This window comes from Rhinolophus sinicus, linkage group LG11, assembly GCF_036562045.2.
Source record: "Rhinolophus sinicus isolate RSC01 linkage group LG11, ASM3656204v1, whole genome shotgun sequence".
NCBI lineage: Eukaryota > Metazoa > Chordata > Mammalia > Chiroptera > Rhinolophidae > Rhinolophus > Rhinolophus sinicus.
The window spans coordinates 73,992,769-74,020,435 of NC_133760.1; the positions used below are offsets into that span (position 1 = coordinate 73,992,769).

The following is a 27,667-nucleotide window of genomic DNA, read 5'->3' on the forward strand; positions in this document are numbered from 1 at the left end:
CGCCTGGGATTTTTCTGTTAATAAGTTGATAGTAATAGAGAGACTGTTTGGCCAGCTGCTCAGACGGGGTCTCATCTGGTGTTTGGATCTATTAAAGTATTCTAAGATTAGTACTGATCTTCAGTTTTGTCGAATTTAGAACGTGAACTTCATCCATTCATCGAAAAGTGAATGGAGTTAATGCTGAAGTTAATTAATTTATAATTAGAAAATTACCATATTAATTTATAGTTTATATATGAAAAGATATATGCTATTTCTAATTTTTCCCAGTGAATAGATTCATGGATGAATCTTAATTACAAACATCGTGAGCATAATTTTTAGCCAAAAATATATGACTATTTATGAGAGCATCATGAATTGTCTTTTTCACAACTAGGAATATTTCTTTTAGAATACAGGCATCTCCCTATAGTACTGAGTACTTTATTATACTAACTCACCATCACTCTGTGCCAAGATATAGCCACGTTGCAAGTTAATGAGTTTCATTTATTTTTGAACATTTAAGATGGCCCTATTTAGTAGAAGTTTGGAGAATCCCCACAGTCTTTTGAGGAATTCTGAGGATACACTGGTCATATACTCACGGCCATTGGCTTTTACTTAGTGTCATTCTATTTATGCTCATTCTTATTGAATTCAGCTTCATCAGGCAATATTTAATAATAAATTAAATTTTGGAAGTGTGTTCTATTTGAGTCACTGTGAGTTCTATATGTTAATAATACCCCGAATACCTCCACTCTACCAATCTTCCATTGGTCTCATTAAGAAGCTCCCAGAATATTTGTTGCAAGCTTTACTTCATAGAAGGACCTGAGTAACTTACCTCTTGTTTTCATTCTCTATTTTAATGTCCAAAAATGGACTTTCAGTCTTTTAACCACATGATACAGTATGCCAACTAATTTCAAGTTCAAAGGATTGTTCCTCATCTCCAAAATTAGTCAGAGGAGAATAGCTAACCATAAAAACAAGATGATTTTAGTCAGAAAATTTCCTCTTACTTATTATGTTTATTGCAAGCCATAGAGACGTTAATATAGAAAATGAAAAGTTGATGCTAAACTTTATGAAACTTTATGAAGTAAAACATAAAGGTCTAGATCTCATATCAAACCATTTAAATACCTATATGCTTTATATGCATTACATTTTTCTGTGTATCATTACAATTTTTCTTTACATATATACTATACTATGACTCTACTTTTTTAAAGTACATAAAAAATGATTATTTTATACAAGTTTTAAATGACCTTTTTGCATTTAATCATGTATAATTTGACATTTTCACATTAATATTTATAAATCTACTTTATTTTTTAAAGTTATTTAGTAGGGTATTGTACAGAAGTATCATAATCAGTTTCACATAAATGAGCTTGCTTCAGCTTTTTAAAATTTTGCAATTAATGCTGTAATAAGCAATCTTGTTCATATATTTTGATAGACTTGTGCAAATTTATCTTTAGAGCTCTTTTTACAAGATGATGAGATAAGGAATATGCATGCTTGCAAATGCAGACTATTTGTCAAATCACGCTTCAAATAAGCTGTTCCTATTCACATCCCAACCACAAAATGCCATGGGTCTGTTGTCTCATAGATTCTTTAACATTTATTATTTTTGAACTCAGATAAGTAAAAAAACTGGCACAAAATGGTTTTTAATCCTATCTCACTAAAAGATTAGCCATGAATACACAAGGCTAATGTATCTTCCTCCTTCCCTCTTTTTTCCTCTTCTTTTTCTTCATCATCATCTTCTGTATTTAATGTTATACATAGTCTAACATACTACTCAATGAGCAGAATTCATGATATTTTTCATTTTATAGTGTTAATCATAAAAGCTATTTATTTAAAAATCAGATAAATTAGCAGTTATAGGGAATGAGTTAATAAAATTTTCCTCTGGATTTACCTTATAAATCACAATATTAGTTAAATATAAGAACAGGCATGGAAAAGCAAAAATACTGAAGATATTGGAAATTTGATAGTTATTCACTCTTTTAATGTAAGTTTTCTAAATTCTTTTTCCCCCACATCACACTGAACACTACATATGTTTATAGAAATCACATTTTCCTTAAGAATTCTCTTAAATGGGGGGGGGGAAATCTCTGCATGTAAAACAGTAGAATTATTTATGCCTTCTTTTTATGTTTACTTTAGATGTGTGCCTAAGAACATCTATGGGTACGAATATATTGAGAGCACTATTTTGTTATTATGACAGTGATTTTGCATGTGTGTAAGATTTAACGAAAAAAGGAAGGAGGAAATTATTTTAAAAATCATGATAAATTAAGTTGAGGTTTAGATTTATGAAAATTATATCTTGAAATCTCAAGAGGTGCAGTCAGGTTGTGATGTTTTAAATAATCTGGTCAGATTAAATAACGAATTAACTGGGCAGTGTAGTCCCCTCATGGGGTTAATTTATTCAGTATTTTAATTTAAGGGTAAATATTTATAAATATACTATTGAATATCTAATCGGATGTGATTATTTATTCCATAGATAAATACAGTCTTGCCATTTGGCAGAAGCAATAGTAGGAAGTACAAAAAGTGTGCATACTGGGATTTTGAGGATTTTTTTTTTTTCCTGCAGAGCAAATACAGTAGACAAGCATATAACACATCTATATTGTTTGGTGGAGTGTTAGAATTAATGCATAGTGTTCTCTCTAACTGGTAATGTAAGCCCAAAATTGAACCAGGTACCTAAGCAATCATTCTTGGTTTAAATTTCTACTCACCTCAACAATTGACTAGTCTGTTAGTGAGACTGTTAATCCCTTAAATGGAGAAGATGTCTGAATCTAATTCCTCTCAGGAAAAAGGTTTGCATTGCCAAGCCAATTTCAGGAAACTTTACAGAAGATTTAATGTTGCATGAACTTGCTCAGTTAAAGATACATTAAAATAAAACTATATTTTACTCCAATAGAAGTACTTTGTTTAATATGCTAATTTTTTTAAATGATAGCAAAACTTGCCCAAAAGGAAATCATCTGAAAATTCTATAAGATGTTTATTTTGTTCTGGCTAACAAGGATAGGAAAACTATAATACATAAAGAGCAAGGTGTTAAGGAAAATGATTCTTAATGTGGAGATAAATTTCACTTATCAATTAATTACTTCAACTTTTTCTGCCATTAATAAATGTCTATGGGGATGTGGTGAATTTTTCTTGTAGTGATGCTTTCACAATATATACATATGTCATAATTTATCAAGCTGTACATTTTAAATACGTGCAGTTCATATGTCTAAAAAAAGATGTAAAAATATACGTATTGATATTTGTTTGGATTTTTGTTTGTTCTTGAGCATCAAAAACCTAATTTCCCCCAAATCCTGTAAAAACCTTAACAATATTGACATATATACATATATATGTGTAGATACACATTTTATGGCTTGAAGCAGAGATGGCTGTGAAACTTTTTTCCTTTGCCTTGCCATATGGTCCTTGAGACAGCCCTAACGAAGACAGGGTCCTTCGGACCCAGAGTAGAACCCTGATATATGATGTTACTCTGCTCATGGAGGACATAAAGCACAATCTTTTATAGAAATATTTCTGATAATTTATGCTTTAAAAGTTAAAGTTTTGATACTGAAAGCTCTAAACTCCAACACTGACCAAATAAATCACTTATGAAGATCTAACAATTAAGTTTGCAAACTGGTTGCAACAGTGTTGCTAACCTTTTTAGATATCAGAGGGATTATTCATTATGAATTTGTACCAACTTTACAAACAGTTAACCAAGTTTACTATTTGGAAGTGCTGAAAAGGCTGCGTGAAAAAATTAGACAATCTGAACTTTTCGCCAACAATTCATGGCTCTTGCATCACGACAATGCACCAGCTCACACGGCACTGTCTGTGAGGGAGTTTTTAGCCAGTAAACAAATAACTGTATTGGAACACCCTCCCTACTCAACTTATATGGCTCCCAGTGTCTTCTTTCTTTACCAGAAGATAAAGGAAATATTGAAAGGAAGACATTTTGATGACATTCAGGACATCAAGGGTAATACGAAGACAGCTCTGATGGCCATTCCAGAAAAAGAGTTCCAAAATTGCTATGAAGGTGCTGGTGTCAGTGCATCACTTCCCAAGGGGAGTACTTCAAAGGTGACCATGGTGATATTCAGCAATGAGGTATGTAGCACTTGTCCTAGGATGAGTTCACGAACTTAATTGTCTGACCTTGTATAAAAGCCATCTTTTTGTAATAATGTATGCATGACCTACACGAACCTCAGCATTTTATGTGAATAACAAATAAATTCCATAAGAACTCTTTAAAACATGGTGTTTATTTATAAATGAGGAGTAAAAAGTTTTGAGAGGTTATGTGACTTACCTAGTCATATGGGCAGTAAATGAAAAGCCAAGAGTCAATTCATATCTGTCTCCTCCAAATTCTCTTTTCTTATGACTCGCACACATATGAAGATATTTTGGCTTTCAAAGAAATGGAAATACTGACTTATTAAACATCAGAGTTGGGAAAAAATAAAGACAATTTTCATTAAATCTCTTTAACAAATAAAATGGAAAGAGGCAAAATGTCTCTTCTAAGGTCATAGTTGTAATGATGGAGTTAACATCTCTCCACTCAGCCCACCAGTTGTCATCAAAGGACTCAGAAAGTTTATTAATCACCAGTATTCCTAAAAGAATATACTGAGTTTACATTTTAGTTCTTATTCAAAACTTAAATTCATTTAATGCAAAAAGTGTGCATCATATAGACATTCTCTAATGTCTTTATTAGTTATATTCTAACTCACATTTCAGTCTATATTTTCTCTATTATGTTAGAGTTCAATAGCAAATGCAGAAATACAGTCACACACAAATATACACATGTACACTCTCATACACACAGCTTTCTCTCTAACAGATATACGTGTTATTCCTACTTTTTTGTAGTGTTTTAAATTGTTATTACATATTGGTTCTTCAGAATTGACTAATTCACTTTGAGGCAAATGTATTTTTGAAGTAGAAAAAACTGAACTATGCAGGACAGGTTCATATAAACTTTTCCCAAAGCTAAAGATCATTCTTCATTTCTTTTCTCACCTTGACCAACTCAATGTAGAAATGCAGCCTTTAAACAAAGATACAGAGCAATATAAATAACCAAGAAGAGTTTTTACAGAGTACATGCTGGCATCTCAAAATATTGATCTCAAAAAGTAAATGGAACAACACATTGATCTAGGAAGAATGAAAAGCAGGTGAAAGCCAGAGAATGGGCGAGATATTAGTTCTCACAAAGAGTAGAGCACATCTTGCAGAGAAAATCGAAGGAAGACTGAAAAGGTGAAAGTACAGAGAGATCTTAAAGTGAAAGTAAGGGAATTTTGATCAAATTATCTAATTTTAAAAGTGTAAGGTGAAGCCAATAGCTGAGAATAAAGTTTTGAGGAGGAAAAACACTGAAATGGGTGAAGTTTAGTTTTAGTTTGTGTTTAAACAAAGAAGATTTAAGAGTCCCCAATTTCACTAGATTAGTTTTCTTTATATGTTCATTAAAAAGCTGGTCCATTCCAGTGATGTTCATGTTCTACTCACAGGACTGGCCCTAACTCCAACCCCAGAGTTTATCTTAAGTAGAATCCACTGAATCAAACAACTTACAAATTTGTTTCCAATTATAAATTACCAGCATGTTTCCGATGATAAGTTTTAGTTGAACATTACTAAATCAAGGTCACCTTGATAAAAACAGAATATAATAAACAGACTTTACAGAAAAAGAATGTAAGTAACTAGTTGCCTTTCTCTTGCTGCTTTTGGGATTCTCTCTTCGTCTTTAACCTTTGCCATTTCAATTATATTGTGTCTTGGTGGGTTCATCTTGTTTGGGACTCTCTGAGCTTTCTGGACTTGTATGTCTATTTCTTCCACCAGGTTAGCAAATCTAAAATCCACCCATCAATTTTAATCAATCCCAGTCAAAACCCCAGAGCTTTCTTCATTTTTCTTTCTTTCTGTTTTTAATGCATATTTATATGGAAAGGCAGAGGAGAGCAACTAAGTTAGTCAACACAACTTTGAAATAGAAGAAAACATTTGGAGAACTCTCATTACTTAATTTCAAGGCTTGCCATAAGTTGTCATTAACAAGATAATGGGATATTGACAAAAGGAAGGGCATACCAATCAATAGAAGAGAAATTACAGTCCAGAAAGATACTCCTACACAACTGATTTTCAAAGAAAGTGTGAAGTAAATAAAGAAAGCAAAGACTTTCAACAAAGTCTTTACTGGAATATTTGTACTGGAATTTGTACTGGAATACCTTGACGTCATACGAAAGACAGTGAACTTTGGCAAATTCTTCACATCAAACAAAAACAACACAAAATGGATTATAAACCTATTATAAACCTAAGTGTGAACATAAAGCTATAGATCTTTTACAAGAAAAAAAGGAAACATATTTGTCACTTTGGCTTAGGCAAAGTTTTCTTAGATATGACTCAAAATGCACAATTCAAAAATAAAAAGAAAAGTTGGACTACATCAAAATGAGAAAATTCAGCTCTTTGAAAAAATCAAATATGAAAATAAATAGAAATAAAAACAAACAGACTGGGAGAAAATATTTTCAAAACATACAGTTGATGAAAGACTTAGAGAATACAAAGAATTTGGAAAACATAATTTAAAGATTTGAACAGACACTTCATAAAAGAAGGAATAACCAAATGAAGGATGTTGCTTTCCATAGTCACAGTTCAAGTTCTATAGAATGATTTTTCCCTTTGTTCTATTGATTCTTTCTCCTTTTAAAAGAGGACACTGTTTGCATAGAAAATTAGATTTCTCATAATCAGTTTTATGGATTTTCTGTACTCCTGAATAGTAATATATATATATATATATATATATATATATATATATATATATATACACACACACATATATATACAAACAGAAAGTGTGTTTATTAATAGTATTATGATTTCTTGGGTTTATACTAAAGAAGTCTTAATAATTCAAATGAAAGAAAATATATCAATATTTTTGCAGCAAGTACATTTTTTATTCAAAGAAAATCAATGTCAATTAATTTTGGTTTAAACAGAGCTGACAGTACGTGACTAACAGAATGGTCTGAACACAATGTGTGACTCTGCCAGGACTGCAACAGTGACATGAAAGACAAGGATTCATGAATGTTAATGGTGGGTGTTACAACAGATTCTTCTCCCAGATTCAAAGAGTGATAGTAGGGATGCCAATCAAGTCAAACCTTAGGCAATGAGTTAGCAGGTTACAATCAATAGTGAACCACTAACTCTGAGGGAGCAAATTTAAAAAAAAAACCTCAGTTCAATTGAATACATGAAAATAGCTGTAAAATGTTCCTGAAAAATCTAAACTCAGGTCAAATTGACATTGGACTTCTGAAGGAAACAAAGTGGAAAGAGCTGCATTAGCATCCACTAATATGTTCAAGAAAAATAAGATGATAATTATGCAATGAATTTACTACTCAGTCACATAAATTTTGTAACAGACTCTCCTCCCCCAAGAGTATTTTGATTGCATAAGAATAGCCATAGCCACAAATAGTAATAGTTGTTATTAAAATTAAATGGATCATGCTATTTTAAAAGTAATTATTATATATAACTGTAACAACTAAATATCAGAAAATATAACAACTCAATCTTGTATGATATATAAAATATAAAATAAAATACTATGTATTCAAAACTTACAATATATAAATGTCTAAAATACAGAAATATTGTTAATTACAGTGTTCAATTTTTAATATAAATTTTAGATTATTTACTGTATATTTTTTGTCACTGAAGTTTTTATTTGGAAATTTATATTAAGAGAAATGCTAAATCATCCTACCATTCACATTCAAAGAGTTTTATTGCACTAATCAAAAGCCATTATGAATAAGATTTTCAAAATCTAGGTCATACATTTTATGCGTACTCAGAGCATAATTTTACTTTTAAAATATAGTGAGTAGAAATGAGATTATGCTTCCTACACAAAGCATTTTTGTATATTGCATTGGTATGTCTCTTGCATTGGTATGGATATTTTTAAGTTACTTTTGTGATTTTTCTGCTTATGCATTTTAAACTTTTGTATTATCTATTGTATGTTTTAGAAAAATCTATTTAGCATCAGTTCACTTATTCCTTCATTTTATTAGCTGTTTTTTCATTTTACAAATTGTTGGGGGAACTATGCATGTGATTCTAGATTAGATCCTTTGTGAAACTAAGACAAAACATAGTTCTGCTATTGAATAGCTTGCTGTCTAAAGAGGAAGAGAGAAACATTTTTGTTTTTAATTATATAATGTGAAGAGTTTTTTTGCATTTTTTTTTGAGTGATGGATGTTCAGCATCCAAATAGTTGAATAATTTGTCATACTTAAGTTATTCATTGAAAAAGAGCAGAAATAAAAATGACATTACTTGAAGAATAAAGCCATCCAATAAGTTTCTAAAAGATAGCTGGTAGTAAAATGATAGTGAGAAGGCAGGTAGATAGATGGTAGTAAGAATGGAGCTTTAAATTTAGAACAAAGGCTAAATGAAATTATGGTAAACAGTATAAGTACTGCAAAATTAAAACTAATTTATAATACTATAGACTCCTAGTTTCTAGAATGGAAAAAAATAAAAGGAAATTCTAGATTCTCCATGAAAGGAAAAAAAAAATGGAGAGGGTGAGGGATCATTAAAATTGTAAATAAACTGACACTATTTGATTCAATGCATATTCATACTTTTAATAAACACAATTAAGTTAAAAAATCAAATAATCCTTGTGTTGAAGAGGAACTGAAAATTGGCATGTCAAAATACATAGAAATAATGATGATAAAACAACTACCGTGTTTCCCCGAAAATAAGACGTAGCCAGACCATCAGCTCTAATGTGTCTTTTGGAGCAAAAGTTAATATAAGACCTGGTATTATTTTACTATAATATGAGACCAGGTCTTATATAATAATATAATATAATATAATATAATATAATATAATATAATATAATATAATATAATATAATATAAAATAATACCGGGTCTTATATTATTTTTTGCTCCAAAAGACACATTAAAACTGATGGTCCAGCTAGGTCTTATTTTGGGGGAAACACGCTACATATTAGATACTATAGTCAAGTTAAACCATTCAATGGACAATCCATAACTCTAAATTCTCACTTTACCAAACAAGAAATTAAGATAAAATGATTAAAAAATAAGGGTATCTGTCAATATCTTTCATCATGTTAATAGATCAAAGGGAAAGTCAGTCATATGACCACACCCATCGAATTACTGGGGATTTTAAGGGTTATTTTGTTCTTACTTTTTTTTTTAACACAAATGATTAGCAATTGTCTGGAATTAGTTGTAAATTATGATTTCTTCTCTGCTTACTATTTTTAAATTTTTCTAGTTTGAATTTCTTAAATTCAGTTTGTTGCATTGAACTATCTCAGTACATTCTTTTAGGAATACTGGTGGTAAATAAACTTTCTTAGTCTTTGAAAATATTTTTATATTGTTAGCACACTGAAATTATTTACTATAGAATTATAACATCAACTTAATTTTGCCTAAAACTTTTGCAGGCACTGTTCTGTTGTCAGAAATTATTTTAATAGTGACTGATATATTTTTAATTCTAACTTTTTATACATCATGCTTATTTTAAAAAATTTGATCTTCGTACTAAAATGTTACTAAGACGTGGTTTGATTTCTTAGGTAGCTATACATTCTGCCTGGTATTCATTGGGCCTTTCAATCTGATAATTTGTCTTTTTTTAGAATTAACAAATGTTCTATTATTTCTTATATCCACCCAATTTTCTTTTATTTCCTCCTGTGACTCCTATTTGAATAATGATGGAATTTTTGACATGTCCTCCATTTTTCCTAACTTTTCTCAAATATAGTCTTTTTCTTTGTGATGTTGCAGTGATTTCAGGGAGGACTTTCTGGCTCCTGTCATCTAGATCACTAATTTTCTATTCATCATTTTCCGTTCAGTTACTCAGTCCTTCTATTAGTTTTTCACCCTTATCCACCTTGATTTTAATTCCTAAGACATATAACGGTTTTCTTGTAAATGTAATACCAAAAGAAAAATCTTTTAGAAATGTTGAATCAACAACTATTTTTGAGAAAATAGCATTATGTGGAAAAGCACAGATAATGGTCATTAAGAATTGAAAAATGATACAGATGAGTTGGGCTCAGCATGTAAAAAACTTTAGCATATTATAACCAATTAATTTTACTCATAATTTTATTTATTTGTTTGTTTGTTTATAACATTTTTTAATTAGTTTCAGGTGCAGAAAACAATGTAATTGTTAGACATTTATCATTTATATCCCTCACCAGTAACAAACCCCTCCCCCCATCCACTACCCCTCTGACATCGCACACAGCCATTACATTTCCACTGTCTTTATTCCTAATGCTGTACTCCGCTTCTTGTAGATGCCTGATCATTTCACTGTACACCCGAAGCTGAAGCTGAACAATAATGAATGTCAAGTACAATTTTACACATAATTTTCCTGTAATGTATGTAAAATATAATGTATTTTAATTTATAATCTATGCGTATATCTAATCATTGTGATATTTTTTTAAAAAAAAAACAGGAATTCAAGTTTTAAAGTAAAAGAAAAAAATGTGTCATTTCAAAAAGCACAATGTCCTTGTTCTTATTGGCATACAAAATAGTGGTGAATCATAGATTTAATGAAATCCTACACTCAAAGTAATTGTCATGGCAAAGGACAGACACATTCTTAAAAATATGATGTAATGTTTTGAACTTTGCATTTAGAACATGCTTTATTTATTAAGTAGTAATTGCTTGGTTCAGATGCAAAGCTACTCTTGATATGTCTGATCCAGAAGCCTTTTAACTGCTGTGCTGAAACTACGTCAAAGTGGGCAAGGTATTTCAAGTATATTTCAGAGTTAGTATTAATTTTTATATAATCAGCTTACCTAAGAAAAATCATTAATGTTTTTATATTACTCAGGAATCTCTATTAAAAGGCCACAGAGTTAAATGGGTGAATTAGGACACAAAATATTTCTTTCGTGTAAGAGTCCTATTTTGAATGTATGTGAGGGGAGACTACAATTTAGAAATCCCTTATTTTGCTTCTGAGCCAAAAGTCCACTTGATCTTGGTGTGACAATACATCTGCTTCAATTAGATTTTAAGAGAACCTTTTTTAGCTCTTTATTCTAAAGAGTTTATTTCTTCTCCGTTGGCCAATCATTACTCCGCCCCAATCATCCCCAGGCTACCTCTGCCTCTTGCTTGGAAAAAATCAGAAGTTCGCTGGAATTACCTATGTTGGGGAACAGAAAATGACCACATGTAAGTAGTTGTAGGTACAAACAGGTCAGCACTGCATGTGGGAAAGCAGCAGTTTTGACACGAGGAAGCATCATAGAGTCTCATTTTTCAACTATCTTCAGGTTGTCCTCTAGGGTACCCTGACCAGTTTCAATCTCCCTGCAGGAGCCTGACTGAATTTAAGTAACAGGAGGGGCCTGACCCCACCTTATAGTCAATTTTAGGAATTAATAATAACAGTGAAGTGGCCAAATGTGCCTTGACACTGAGGTTTAATACTTCAGAAATGGGGTCTGATGGTCAATAACCATCCAGCCTGTGAAGCTGGTGCATTGTGTGAGATACACTCATCATTAGAAAAAGTGTTAAGTCTAAGAGGCAATTCCAGATGTCATTCATAAGTAACTCTCTATGAATTAGGGTCTCTTTCTCAAAGGTCACTTCCTGTTATAGGTACATGTTTTCTGAGGTCATTGCTTATAGCCAGAACAGGCCCTGACTCGCCAGTATCCATACAAAAGGGAACTTTTGGCATATGCTGGTAATCTTGTATACCTCTAGAAGATGCTAATGGTATCTTCCATTCTCTCAAGCTGCAGAATATCTCTCTATTTTATGCATGGGTTTCTGGGTACCTTTCCTCCACCCAAGCTGGTGGTAGGGCCCTGTTCCTGTTCTTCATCAACTTTATTTTAGGGAAACAAATCCTAGAATGACAAAGATGTCTGTCATTCTCATTACCTTCCCTTTCACTTCAGAGGCTGGATACCCACCTCCCTGTCTAATAGCATCCGGCATCTTTCCCATAACAGTTCTGTTCTCATTCTAGCTTAGCACTGAATCACATTTGACAAATAATTTCTTGAACAAACATCATCTCATTTTATTCGGCTTCTTCTCAGGGGCAGATGTTTATATTCTGTCGTTGTTTCAGCTTCCATTCCCATCATTTTTTAAAAAAATTCTGTGTTGCTTTTATTTGATGAGAAAGCTAATGTCAAATGTACATTAAATGAAGATGAATAGAGTATCTTAGTGAAGCAGGACTGGTGGTCTTGTTTACAGAGACATGGCCACCATCTTTTGGCACTAACACTTCAGGAAGGGCACTTCAAACGGCTTTGTGTTTGCAGGTTCCAGCATCAGAGCACAGGATAGACTCTGGCATTCACTGTCACATGTTCCTCAGCTACTAGATCATCAGGTCTCTGCAGTAGGTCATTCTTTGATAAAGAAATTACTTCCCCAAATTTCCCACCTCCTGGCTTTAGTTTAGGTCTTACATTTTCAGCGTCATCAATATTAAGAGTTACTTTCATGATGTGTGTGGTACAGTTTGACAAAACTGGATCCATACATACAGCTGGAGAACATTCAGCAACGCCATTTCTATAGTCAGTTTCTTCCTTAAGCTCCCAATGAGAGTTTCTGGGTCTTTATTATCATCTCTGCAGCTGGAAGAGAATTCTAGGCTGTAGCCTCCCATTGGTAGTCAGAACTGTTGCGCCAGAAGGATGCATTCATCATGAAGTGTTCTTTGCAGCACTGGGATAATCTCCACACCATCAGTCGACTGTCCCTTCCTGGTTATATGTTTTCCAAGTTCTAGTTTTATCAGTAGAATCCATGTATGTTTTTTTTGTTTTTTTTTCAAGTTTCACCCACTTCCTCCTGAAATTAACTTCTCTGAAATAATAGACTGTTCGGTATTCTGAGAAGAATCTGTTCGTTCTCGGTTTTCAATTTTCAAACGAATCAGTCTTCACAGTCCTCAGGCAACAAGTTCAGGTCCACAATGTGGTGTGAATGGGAAGGTACTCCTTTGAGAAGGGGGATGAAAAAAGAAATGACGAGTCTGAGGCAAGGGTCCCAGGAGATGCTGGTGCTACACAGCCCTGCTGACCCATTTTAGACTTCTCTAAAATTTTAAGATAATTTGTGTTGTTTTAAGCCACTAAGCTTGTGGTACCATGTTTCCCCAAGAACAAGACCTAGCCAGACCATCAGCTCTAACGCGTCTTTTGGAGCAAAGATTGATATCAGATTCGGTCTTATTTTACTATAATATAAGACCAGGTCTTACCTAACATAATATAAGATGGGGTCTTATGTTAATTTTTGCTCCAAAAGATGCATTAGAGCTGATTGGCCTGCTAGGTCTTATTTTCCAGGAAACAGGGTAGTTTGTTAGAGCAGAAATGGGAAACTAATACAAATGGGAAAGGACATCCTAAAAAGAAGAATCGGCAAAATGCAGAGACTTGATGCATGACCTTTTCAGAGAATGAGGGAGGTTTGGAGTCTTTTGAGTCCATAGTCAGGTGGAAGAAGGGCTGGGGAGGAGATTCCTATCAATAGAGACAAGTACAGTTACTTGCCAGACAAAGGTCTTCTGCATTTTAAAGTAGATTTCTCGCTTGAAAATAATATGGGCAGTGATGAGCTAGAAACACTAGAGGTATAAGACCAAGAGGATTTTTATATTCTATATAATTTTACTATATTCTACCCATATTAGCCCTTCACAAATGCTTAAATTAGATAAGTAAAAGAGGAAAGGTTTAGTTAAACCTAATAATATTCTCTACCATGCTTTTTTCTTCACTCATAATGATTCCTCATTTCCTCTTCTTTCATATAAGAATGAGCATATGAAATCATTATAATAAGTGTAGCAGTATACTTTAATTTCTCCTAGGGAGCTTACCATACGGCTCCTGTCTCTTTGTTATTTAATTTAACTTGATCTGTTAAAAATCAGGCTTGTAAGAGCTCATATGTCATACTCATTAAAGTGCCATATTCTTTAAAGAATCTAATCCCAAAGAAACATACATACCTTTAATAAGAAATATTTGTTTGCTGTACAGCTGAGAATAAAAAATAAATGTGCAAAGAACAAAAATTAATGCATTTAAAAATATTGCAGTTAATTTTGCCTATTTAAATTTTTGCTTTAATAATTGATTGGTCTGGGAAAATGCAACTGATTTAGACAAATGCAATTAGGTATTTAGATAAATGCAATTTGATCTTTAATTTGCCTACCTATTACAATAAATTAAAAAAAATAACTCTCAATCCAAAGTATATGAAAGTAAAGATTGTTGACACTCATCAACATTCATGAAAAATGCAAATTAATGCAAACTTGAGATACTTTATGCTGACGAATGTAGAAATTTTTAATAAGTATCTAATTTAAGAAATATTGTGGTCATATTGGTATACGTATTCCTTACAAGAAGAATTTACTAAGTGTACATTTCTGTATAACAAAATGACATTATATAGCAAGAGCCATGAAATGTTTGTTTTAATTGACATAATTAACTTATTTTCGTAATAATTCAACAAATTATGATTATTTTCTATTTCTAAAGAAATAATTCAACAGAAATTAAAAGTGTATTATCAAAAAGATGTGTAGAATATATTAAATAACACTTAAAAATTAGAAACCATCTTATCTAACATTGGAGTATTAAATCATCATATACCAACACTGTGAAATATTATGCACACATTAAATATAATCGTTATGAAGAACAGATAGAAAAAAAAGTGGCTTAGTATAGGTAAGGTGGGAATATCAGAATACTATGAGCAGTATGATAACAAAACTATATGTGTAGATTCTGCTATGCCAAAATGAAATGGAATCTATGTGGTAGAATTGTTTTTTATTTTCTTTTACATTTTCAGGGAGAAATATTTTTTAAAGTTAATGAAATTTCATTTACAACTAAAGGAGTAATTATCTTTACTGACAATGTGAAATCCAGATTTATCTTAAAAATTCTGGTTTGAAAAATGCAGAACACTGAGACAAAAGTTGCATCTTTAGCTAAATATTTTTAGATGTGTATTTTTTTTTATTTAGTTTTAAACGTAGGAGTAGCTATAGTGAAACAATACCCTCAATTTTTCTTTTATAAAATAAATGACTACTCCTGCTTTTAGGCATAGTATTATCCTGGTCCTATAATTTGCTTTATGACATCCAGAGAAGATTTCTCCTTCTTTCCATAATCTTGTATATTTAATTCATATTGCTGAAGTCTATAGAAAATCCCTTGGAAAGATCTTGGAATTCCCAGAATAGCTTATATTGTAGCTGGGGACACAGAGAAACTTGTGTGATCTGAGCAGGTTTAATTTGCATCCAGCCACTGATTTTCTAAAGATCTTCTATTTATAATAATAATTTATCTTTTTATATGATATCTATGCTAATAATTCCACTTTCTATTTTTATTGAACTTGCTAGAAAATTTAGAATATGCCAAAAATAGTGTTGATGTGAATCACACATGTCTTATTTCTGGATTTGATATTCATAACTAGTGTTTTATTTTTATTATGATGTGTACAATTAAATTTTGGTAAAGATTCTTTATCATATTTGGGCATTTTTCTTATAGTCCAATTTTACTTAAATTTTTATTTAAATATTTGCTCAAATTCATCAAAAACTTTTTAAGCACTAAACTGCATTTATAACACATTTTTGATTAATTTGTATTAATAAGATCCCTGGGTTAAAAAAAGTCATGTATTTTTGTAATAAACTAGTTCATTGTGGTGAATTTCTTTATCTTAATGCTACTAAATTCAATTTTCTCTTATTCATTTTTACATTCAAATTCATAAATAAACTTTCTATATATATTTTACATACTATATCTGTCAAGCTGTGAAGTTACCCTAATGATAGACTGATTTTTTTCTTGGGAGGGGGGTGGGCTGTAAATATTTCTTTAACACTGAATATTTCTATTCTATGAAACTTAATTTAAACTCCTCCCAAAGCACATGAGTCTGGTATATTATTTACTAATGAGTATGTTTAAAAGTCTTTCTGGTGGAAAATATAATTATTATTGTATGTGCAGGTATTCTACATCTTTTTGCATCAACTTTAGTCATTTATTTAACATTAACCTTTTTCTCTAAATTTCTAAGTGTTACTATAATACTTTTAATCTTTGTTCTGTTGTGATTATATAGTCTTTCTTCTCTCTGTCTTTATTTTGGTTTAATTATTTATTTTCTTACTTGTGAGATATTTGTCTATTTTATTTATCTATACAGAAGATAATTTTAATTTGACTTTAAACCTTTCTTAAAATTTCCATTAATTTTAGTGTTTAGCTTAATTTAGTGTTTTCATCCTCCTAATATTATAGTTCATACATTGAGCTTAATTTGTTTGCATCTTTTTTAATAAGAAAAAATATATATACTTACATACCATAGATAATGCAAGAAACTTTATTCTTTCACAGTTTTCAAAAATTTGCTAATTTCAAGTTTACTTTCTTCTGTGACCAAGGTATTCATTAGAAGTCTGCTTCTCCTCAGGGTGTGTATACTCAATCCCTCTACTTCAAATCTTTCCTCACTTGTCACTTCCTAGTGAAGCTTTCCCTAACCCACAGCCCCTCCACTCTGTACTCCATAACCTTTCCTTCTGCTCTGCTTTTCTCCACAACACTTATCAGTAGTCCAAATATTACATATTTAATTCTTTTTTTTTTGATGGTCCATCATTCCCTACTAATAGAAAGTAGGCTGCAAGAGGGAAAACATATTTATTTACTAAGTTTGTTCTTGCTCTATTCCTACATTGCAAAACATTTATTTGTTCAAAGTAAACACATAATATATATGTTTGAGCTAATAAGTGAATGAATGAATTGATTTTCAGATGGCAAATGTTTTTTTTTGTTTGTTTATTTGTACGCTGCTGATCTTCTCGCCTCCCAGTTTCTGTTAGAAGAGACTCAATATTAGTGTTATCATTGCTGACTGTGAGAATCTGCAGAAGAGACTCAATTATCAAGGCTTTGAGAAGAGTTTATACCCTGTTTCCCCGAAAATAAGACCTAGCCAGACAATCAGCTCTAATGCGTCTTTTGGAGCAAAAATTATAGTAAAATAAGACCGGGTCTTATATTATATAATATAGTATAGTATAATATATAATATAATATAATATAATATAATATAATATAATATAATATAATATAATTAATATAATATAATACCAGGTCTTATATTAATTTTTGCTCCAAAAGACGCATCAGAGCTGATGGTCTGGCTAGGTCTTATTTTCGGGGAAACACGATAGTGTAGGATTCTGTTGTTTGTAGTTCTTGGTGAAACTGGATGCAAACTCAAAACAATTTTGACTCCATAATGGAACTCAGAGTAAAGACTTCACGCCCCCTGATTTCCTACAGGTAGCAGCCAGATCCACAAGTGACGAGACAGTCTATCTTTGCTTACTTGTTGTACACAGTACTGGAGTAATCAGATTATCTCATTAATGTCACCGGTAGAGAAGGTTTGTGGTTTGGGGTTGAGGAATATCCATCCCTGCTAACCCTTGAGAATGGTGGTCCCCTCAGTACTCTTCATGAGAGCTATTCCAACTTGTAAAATAATTGTGGCAAACTTCCTATATGCGCTGCATATCTTTCTTTTTTCTCTGCTAATCAATGTACCCCTGCTAAATAAACATTCATATATTAACTTCCTTGTGTATTAAGCAATCTCACATGCTTTGAAATGAAGTCCTAACAAATTCACAAGCTGGTTGAAGGGCCAGAACAGTTTAAAAAAGGGATATCCAGATGAACATGTAATTGCTATGTTGATAAAACTGTACTTCTGTGATGGAAGACAAGACAGTAAAAATAATTAATGCAGTGCAGTAAAAATAATTAATACAATCATATAAGACAAAGAGAAAAAATTGCTAAAGGTTACATGGAATAAAAAGAAACAAACAGTGTAGAAGAGAAGAGAGAGAGAGAGGGAGAGAGAGAATTAGGACAGAATCATAACAGTGAGAAATATGACCTTGTTATTTACAGTTATTTAACTGTTTTAGGGTGTTTGTATAATTTATTTATTTTTTTGTAATTTAAAACTGAATCTTTTTTAAAGCAGTTTTTGGTTCATAGCAAAATTGAGAGGAAGATTATCTTTGCTCCAGTGTATTGTCTTTACTCCTTTGTCAAAGATCTGTTGACTATATTTCTGACAATCTATTTCTGGGCTCTTGAGTCTGTCCCATTGATCTGTTTATTAGCTGTTCTTCCACCAGTACCACACTCTCTTGATTACTGCAGCTTTACATTAAGTCTTGCATTTGGCTAGTGTTAGTTCTTCATTTTTAATTATTCTCCTTTAATAAATTGTTGCCTATTTTGGGTCTTTTGACTCTCCTTATAAACTTTAGGTTCAACTTGTTGATATCTGAAAAAACATTTGCTGGGATTTTGATTGAGACTGCCTTGAATCCATAGATCAAGTTAGGAAGAACTGACTTCTTGCTAATATTGAGTATTCCTACCCATGAACATAAACTATATCTTTATTTAATTTTTCCTTGATTTCCTTCACCAGACTTTTGGTTTTCCTCATATAAGTGTGTCCCTATGTATACCATTTTTGTGTGTGCTAATGTAAATAGTATTGTGTTTTTAATTTCAAATTCTACTTGTTCATTGATAGCATATAGAAAAGTGATTGAATTTTGTATGTTAACCTTGTGTACTGAACCCTTATTATAATCACCTATTAGTTCAAGGAGTGTTTTTTTTTTTCCCTGTCATTTTTTTTTTGGATTTTCATGTAGATAGCTGTGTCATCTGTAAACAAAGATAGTTTTATGTCTTCCATCTTAATTAATGTAACTTTTATTTCTTTTCTAGTTTTATTGTATTAGCTGTAACTTCCACTATGATGTTGAAAAAGAGTGGTGAGAGAAGGGGACATCTTTGCTTTTTACCTCATCTTAGTGGAAAAGCTTCAAGTTTCTCAACATTATGATGTCAGCTATAGTTTTTTTGCTTTTTTTTTATACACATTCCTTATCAACATGAGGAAGTTCCTCCTCTCTTCCTTATTTACTAAGAGCTTTGATCATGAATGTTGTTGGACTTTGTCAAATACTTTTTCTGCATCTATTGATATAATCATGTGATTCCCTTTTAAGCCAGTTGATATTATAGATTATGTTAATTGATTTTCAAATAATGAACTAGCCTTACATATCTAGGATAAATCTCATCTTGGTCGTGATGTATACTTCTTTTTATACATTGTTAAATTAAATTTGTTAATATTTTGTTGAGGATTTTTGCATCTTTGTTCATGAGAGACATTGGTCTATAGTTTTCTTTTCTCGTTATGTCTGTCTGGTTTTGGTATTTGGGTAATTCCAACCTCATAATGAATTCCTCTGTTTCTATCTTCTGAAAGAGATTGTAGAGAATTGATATAATTCCTTCCTTAAATGTTTGGTGGAATTCACTAGAAACCCATCTCAATCCAGTGCTTACTGTTTTAGATTTTGGAATTAGCTTATATCTGTTAATATGTTGAATATTAATGGAGAGAGTAGATTTAAAAAATATTATTGGAAATATCACTTGTGTTTTTGCATTTAGTAAGATAATGGTTTTACGGTGAAGCTTATATAAATTACATGTCATCTTAAGAAATTAAACATCAACTACTACTTCCTTAAGTTTTTTCTTTTTCCTGGAATGGATTACAAATTATGAAAGATGAAACAAAGATTAAAAAGATGAAAGATCAATTTATCATCTGTGGAGAAAATCAGATAATTTTCTCCTTAGATCTATTAATAAGTTATGCAGAAAAGAATTAACATAGCAGACCGGATTGCTATTCTTTGAAAGGACTGCTTATAAGTTCGACTACTGGCTGGTATCTAGGAATTGGGATTTTAGGGGCATTAGCATCATCTAATAGATAAGAATGGCTCATGAGCCTAAACTGTATAAACCATGTGGGTACCACCAAACTCCCTTCTTTTCTTCTGGGAATTTGAAATTTTGTTACATGTTAGTTAGACTGTGCCTGTGTGGCCAGCACCTCATAAAACCCTGGGCACTAAACCCCTAATCAGTTTCCTGGGTAAACAATATTTCACATGTGTTGTCCAATCTTGTTGCTACCGTGTTTCCCTGAAAATAAGACTGGGTCTTATATTGTATTTCCCCAAATATAGGACTGGGTCTTATATTGATTTTTGCTCCAAAAGATGCATTAGGGAGTATTTTCAGAGATGTCTTATGTTTTCATGTACAACAATCCACATTTATTCAAATATAATCATGTCATCTTCTTTTGGAACATTGTCATAATATACTAAATGCATCTGTCTGGCTGACGATCTTAACTGGCGCTTATTTTCGGGGTAGGTCTTATTTTCGGAGAAACAGTAACAGAATGAAGTTCAGCATCTGTGCCTCTGCGGGGAGAAAACTTGTGGAAATTTGCACCTGTTTTTATCCAGACTTTTCCCCATATGCTTTTTTCCTTCGCTGATTTTGCTTTCTAACCTCTCATGGTAATAAATCATAATTATAAATGACTGTAAATACCCCTAGCAAATCATCCAACTAGGGGTTGGTTTAGGGGATTTCAAGCATATATAGTATTTTATATTAGTGTATTTCCTACTATTGTTTTAACATTGTATTCCTAGAATACATGTCACTTGATTATGGAATAACAGTTTCTTAGTGAATACTTGTAGTCTGTTTGCTAATATTTATAAAGTTTTTGAATCAATATTAGTAAGTGATATTTTACTTGAATTTTCACTTTTAACTGTCTTTATCAGGTTTAAGTATAAGTGCTATATTTACTTCACAAATAGTATTAGAAGTTTTCCTTTATTTTCTATGAACTGGAAAAGTCTGAAAAGCATGGGCATTATCTAGCATTTTAAATTTTCATAGGATTTTTCTTTGAAATCATATGGCCTTGATGATTTATTTTGAGAGAGTGTCTTCATAAATTTTTCTATTCTCATATGGAAATTAGCCTATTTAGGCTTTTGATCTGTACTACGGTCAATTTTGGCAAATCATATTCCCCTAGGAAATTACCATTTCATCTTTCAAATATATGTCAGAGAGATCTTGGATTTCAAAATAATGTATTCCATTTCAATGATTACCTCCCCATTGTCATTCTTATTTTCATGATTTATGTTTTCTTCTTTTTCTTTAAGTTGTCTAGTAAATTGGTCATTTTGGTAAACTTTTACTAAAAACAATGTCATTTTTATTTAGTAATTATAACCAGCTATTTCCCAATATCTATATTGTTGAATTTTGCTTTTATCTGCATTCTTTCTTTTCTTTTGTTTCACTTGTTTTACTTTTTCCATCTTTATTTTTTTAAGCTAGAAATTTCATTCACTTACATTTTTTATTTTTTTTGATAAAAGGGTTTAAGACTATAAAATGTTTTCTGATCACTTCTTTAAGCTTTCCATATATTCTGATATATAATACTTCTATTACAATAATTTTAGGACAATAATTAATTTTGGATTATAATTTATCTTTCATCCAATAATTTAATAAAAATAAATAGAAAAATATAAAAAATAGTGGAAACATAGTTTATATACAATTATATTACATTACAAATATCAAATAGCCCACTTATTTTAAATTTCCAGATTAACCATTAAGAGCTGCTGCAGTTCTACAGGTTAACACCTATAGGTAGCCTTCACTTTGCACTAGAAAACTTCCTAAAACAGAATATGGAACAGCTTGAAACTAATGAGAAAATCGTATGCTGGAAATAGAGTTTCTTGACTTTCCTATTTCTACCTGATGGAAGCCAAGGAACTTCAAAAGTTCACAGGCTGTGCTGAGACAAATTAGAAAAGAAACATTAAAAAAAATAAAAGGTATTTGTGTAGAGTACATTGCCCAGAGATGCAACAAATTGGTCTTTCTAAAAATGATACTCCTGCAATGGAGACAGTTAAGAGCTTGTTAGCAATTTCTACAAGTCTCAAGGGGTTCAAACTGTTCAGAAACCGAACAGAATATAGTTCAGTATACTTTCACACAGATTCAAAAGTTGTTGCAAAACTCACCCTGGAAATCTTCAGAGAAAAAATACTTCGCTACTGTTTTCTGGTAACTTTCTATATTCTCAGAATAATCCTCACAACCGGTTTAGGTTGGCCCCCATGGCCCATGAATCTGGCAATATTGATGGAAGTCATGACATTCTGACAGCTGGACCTCACTGAAGCCATGTTAGTGGGCAAGAGTGTCCATTAGTTTTAATCATAGTGGGTAGGTTTCGTGAAATGACACTCACTTCTGCATATTGTTCTGCATATTGTTAGCTCTCCTTTATGGCAAAACATATTTTAGTATTTTTTTTCCTTTTTGTTACTTATCTGTATGCAAGCATCTAGTATTTTGATGATGATTCCTATCTTTATATCCCTTATATTTCTCTATTCTCTTCATTTCGACTACATTCTCTCTCACATCAGATACTTGCACAGACCCCACTACAAAACTTTCCTCCATTGGTTCCATGTAGTTTCCTCTCAATAATTGGTTAGTGAATCTTGTAAGGCTCCATGGTTAAGGCTCTACCCTCTCTCGCCTGAATAATTATAGCTTCCTAACTGGCCTTTTTGAGTTTTACCTGTTCCCCCTACAGTCCCTTCCTAACATGGCAGCTGGAGTGATTACAAACAAGCAAACATACATATAAGCAAACGTTGTCCCTTTTCTCTTGAACTGGCTCTAATATAGTGGCTTCCAGTATCTATAAGAGACAGAGAAAAATTACTTAAAATGGCCACCAATTTCCAAATGTTCTGAGCCTTTCTTTCCTATATCTCCCTGACTTTATTTCCTACCACTTCTGTCCTCCTTTGTAACATTTCACACTCCCTAGATGCATTGCTGTAGGTATTACATGGACTCTGCTGCTTGATTCTTCAAACTTTTTCTCATGGTAAGGGAATGCAAAAGGAGTTTCTGAGATTTCTATGGAAATATTTTATAGTTCCACTTAAAATAATAATGTGAATATTTAATCAATTTTAGTTGTTCTTTTTCTTTTAATAAATGACAGGGGAAAAAAAGTTTTAGAAAAATATTTTATTGAGATCACAAATCTCTGTTTGCTTGACTGTGGATAGTTATTAAAGAGTATATTTCAATTTCTATTTTTGAAATTATACTTTATAGTCATTACTTTGGAGTTAAAAGCTGCTAAATTATATTAGTCTACAAGTATAAGCACAGTTAGTTAAAATCAATTTTGTCAATGATAACATTTTATTTGAACAAACTGTATGCTACAAGTGACTTTTTGATGTAAATGTTATATTAGTCCATATTTCTGGGCCTTTTTTAAAAACATATGCAAGCACTGCCAATAACTAATAATCCCATGGGACTTTAAAATCTCCTCAGAAAATATTTTAAAGAATAGGGAAGAAATGATTTTTTTAGGGAACATTTTTATTGAGGGTGTTGGAAAACATCTCATTTAATTACTATAATAAAACAAGTGAGTCATTTAATCCTATTCACAATGAAACGGTTCTTTCAAAAAAGGCAAAATGGTTCTTTCAATGTCATACAGCAAATATATGTCTCAACTAGGACTTAAATTCATATTTCTCTCTATCTGTAAATGTTTTCCTCTTTCCACTATCACACCATGGTCTCATAAACAATAATAACTACTTTTGATATAATAACCACAAATTTTTACTCACTGGTATTAAAATCTTTATCTACCAGGAGAAATGTTTAATATCTTCTAACATGTTATGTTAAATTGGGTTTAATATAGTAAGGCATTTAAACATATACTTTGTATCATGTACATATTTTAAGTGTAACATTTTTATTCTTAAAAGAAGATTTTAGAAATTGGAATAATTTTAGAAAAAATAATTTTCTTTTATAGAAGTATAATGTACACAGAGAAAATTCATTCTTTTTGATGTACAGTTCTGTCAGTTTTGAAAAATATACTCAGAAGTGTAGCTATCACAACAATCAAGATACAGAAGTGTTCAATCACTGCATAATATTACACTCTGCCTCTTTGTGTTTCAATGCATTCACCCACCTCTAAATCTTCATAATCACTGATCTGCTTTTATGTTTTTTGTTCCTAGTTTTTCCTTTTCAAGAATGTCATAAATTGGAATCATATTGCACATAGCCTTTGAATCTGGCTTTTTCACTTGGCAAAATATATTTGAAATTTATCCATGCTGTTGTATGCATCAGTAGTTTGTTCCTTTTCATTGCCGAATAAATATTTCATTGCATGCATGTATCACAGTTTGTTTCTTCATTTACCCATTGAATGTTCTTTCTAAATGTTGATGATAATTAATCAAGTTACTGTAAACTCTGTGGAAAGATTTTTGTTTGAACATAAGTCGTTTATCATGGGTAAAAACTAAAAAAAAAAATAGATTTCTGGGTTTTACAGTTGGCGTCTGTTTAACTTTGTAAGAATCTGCCAGAGTAGTTGCAAAGGTAAATTTAGCATTGCATTGTGACTATATCTGTTAAATAACAATTTCCTAATACTATTGCTATATCTATTATGAAGAGCTATGATCTAGAGAAATTCAGCCATTTATCCTAAACATTTTCCATGTTAGTCAAATTGATTTCACAGCATTCAGATTCCTATCTTAATAATGGAGCTTTAGAGTTAATAATGAATACAAGTTAGTAGTAAGTTGAGTTTTTTTTTTTTTTAATAATAAAAATCTTTACTTAGGTTTGGTCAGTACAGATTAAGATAGACTGGAGTCAGAGCAATATGCATCAACAGGGTGCAACAGTTCATAAAAACTGAATAACTATGTACACAAATTTCTTAAACATTCAGTCACCTAAAAAAAAAAAAAAGAATGCACAGATGTATGGTGGAAAAAACATCATCTAACACTGAAACTGCTACAGGACTCCATCAACAAGTCCAACTTTTAGTGATGAACTACTCTACTGAGCAAACTTGGCAGTCACAAATCCACATCTACTCTAACAGGTCTGAATGGTGCAGTAGTCTAGGAACAGCGTGAGAATCCCTTACACAGGTTGGGTTCCAGATAGCCACAGACTTTTGCAGACATCATTGTTATACTTTAAGGAAAGAGTTCCATTTACAACTTCACCTGAACTCATACAAAAATAACCTGGCCCTACACAAAGTGTCCTGTGAGCAACAAAGTAATTAACTGTTAGCAATTCCAAAGTTGCAGAGGTATTGAAGCAAAGGAAACAAAGAAAAAGAAAGAGAAACACACACACACACACACACACACACACACACAAAGGCAAACTGTGACAAAAGTATGTGTTAATTTTCTGGACAGTATCTTCGCTCAAACTAAATGACACTGTATAAAAAATTTGCTGGAGAAACTATTACAAAATTGAAACTTGTACATTGACACTTGAGTCCAAGCCATTCTGAACATGGTGGGAACCTGCAGTTAGGTTACCTACCCCACTCAGTTTTCTCCTCTTGAGGTTCATGATTGGAGTGTGTCATTTGAGTACAGTGTGTGAGAGAGTTTTCACTGCCCGTGGGGCAATCTACATTTTCATACCCCACACTAAATCGGTTTACTAACTACTGCCTCCTCTGCCAGTTCTCTCCTCCTGGAGAAGAAGGAAAGTCATCTTCAGTTGTGTCCCTCTCCCTGTGAAATCCAGACTCAGACGTCCTCTGCCGAGAAGAACTGCCACTACTTAGCCCATTGGCCAGCCCATTGCAGTCTAGCTGTGGCCTCTGCCTGTCGTACAGGCTCAGATGATGGAGTCCTGCTGGTCTTTGGGGCTGTTGTTGGTACTGAGACAATGCTGGCATGTCTCCCTGAGTTGTTGCTGAAGAACGAGAACAGTACGCTGCATTCCCTCTACTTTTTCATCAAGTAGTGACTAAGTCGTTCAGTTCCTCCTGACTGTTTTAAACTCCGCACTATATTTCTTCTGTAAAGCCAATGCTGCTTCAAGTTGTGCAATACTTCCCTGGGACAGCTGCCTTCTGAGCGCTGATTCTCGTGGATAATAATAAGCATCTCGCACTTCGCCACTAACTTTTGGCTGTTTGGAACAGATTTGAATGATTAAGACAGAACTTAAGTCACCTTTGTTAAAACTGCACTCAAACGTTGGGACAATCTGGAATATTTATCTTCCATTCACCTTAGACTCCATTATCACCAAGAAAAAGCCTGAATTAGTGACTTGTAGAATAATCTGACAAAAAAAATTCACCTCCAGGACGATGCGGTGTAAACTTCCAGGCACTCAGTTCATCTGGGGCTTATTCCAGTTCCTCTTTAGGCTCTTCCAACTCACCTTTCATTTTAGGAAAAACAAGTTGATGGCTGGGCCTACCATTGTTGATCCCGGCTGGGCCACATTAGGCTGCTGGGCTTGCTTGCAGTGCTGGGTTTCAGGGGTCCGTCCGCTCTGTCGTCTCTGCTCTTTGGTGGCTAGCCCATTACAAGGATGTCTTCCTGGCCAGCAGACTCTTGCTGTGGTTGCTTTGGTTTTTCTTCCAACTCCCTTAAGCCAGTCACTTCACTAGTGTTAAGGTCGGTGTACGTGCCCTGAAAAGCTCGCCACATGCTTCAGGCTGTTTCCAGCTTAGAAATAATTCATCACGTGACAGAACTTTGAAGTCTGATTCACGCAGTTGAACCTTTTCGGGAAGAGGTACCTCGTTGGTCATCTTGAATCTCACCAGTGGCCTCCCCACGGGGACACAACCACCAGACTGCCACCCGCCCCACTATGGGGAGGGAAGGCGAACGGATCCTCGCCCGATGGGGACTTCCAAAGGAGGGGCTGAGCCCGCGGACCCGAGCTAGCTATAAGTTGAAATGTTTTTAAATGAATGTATTCGTCAGTACTTTTCTCATTTAAATAATTAATATGCACTTCATATATTTAAATTAATGCTAATATTAAACTATTATAAATGAAACCTAAATATTTCAAATAGAGTAACTATATTGAAGTTGAAATTTATAAAACTTTCTTTTAAGTATAGTGGGATATAAAACTGAAAGCAACAAATGAACAAGACAAACCAAACAAACAAACATCATAGACACAGACAGCAGTTTAGTGGTTACCAGAGGGTAAGGAGGTGGAAGGAGAGGGTAAAGGGGATCAAATATATGGTGATGGAAGAAGAACTGATTCTGGGTGGTGAACACACAATGCAATATGTAGATGATGTATTACAGAATTGTACACTTGAAACCTATATAATTTTACTAATCAATGTTACCCTAATAAATAAATAAAAACATTTTAAAAATCAGGAAAAATAATTAAATTGTTAAAATTTACTAAGCAAAAACATAA

General features: G+C 32.5%; 2 pseudogenes; both read right to left on the bottom strand.

The window, feature by feature from the left end:
• Nucleotides 1–12,521: 12,521 nt before the first annotated feature.
• On the bottom strand, nucleotides 12,522–12,918 carry LOC109458217 (ADP-sugar pyrophosphatase; annotated as a pseudogene).
• A 12,793-nt stretch (nucleotides 12,919–25,711) lies between these two features.
• On the bottom strand, nucleotides 25,712–27,026 carry LOC109458220 (pre-mRNA-splicing regulator WTAP; annotated as a pseudogene).
• Between the last annotated feature and the right edge of the window lie 641 nt (nucleotides 27,027–27,667).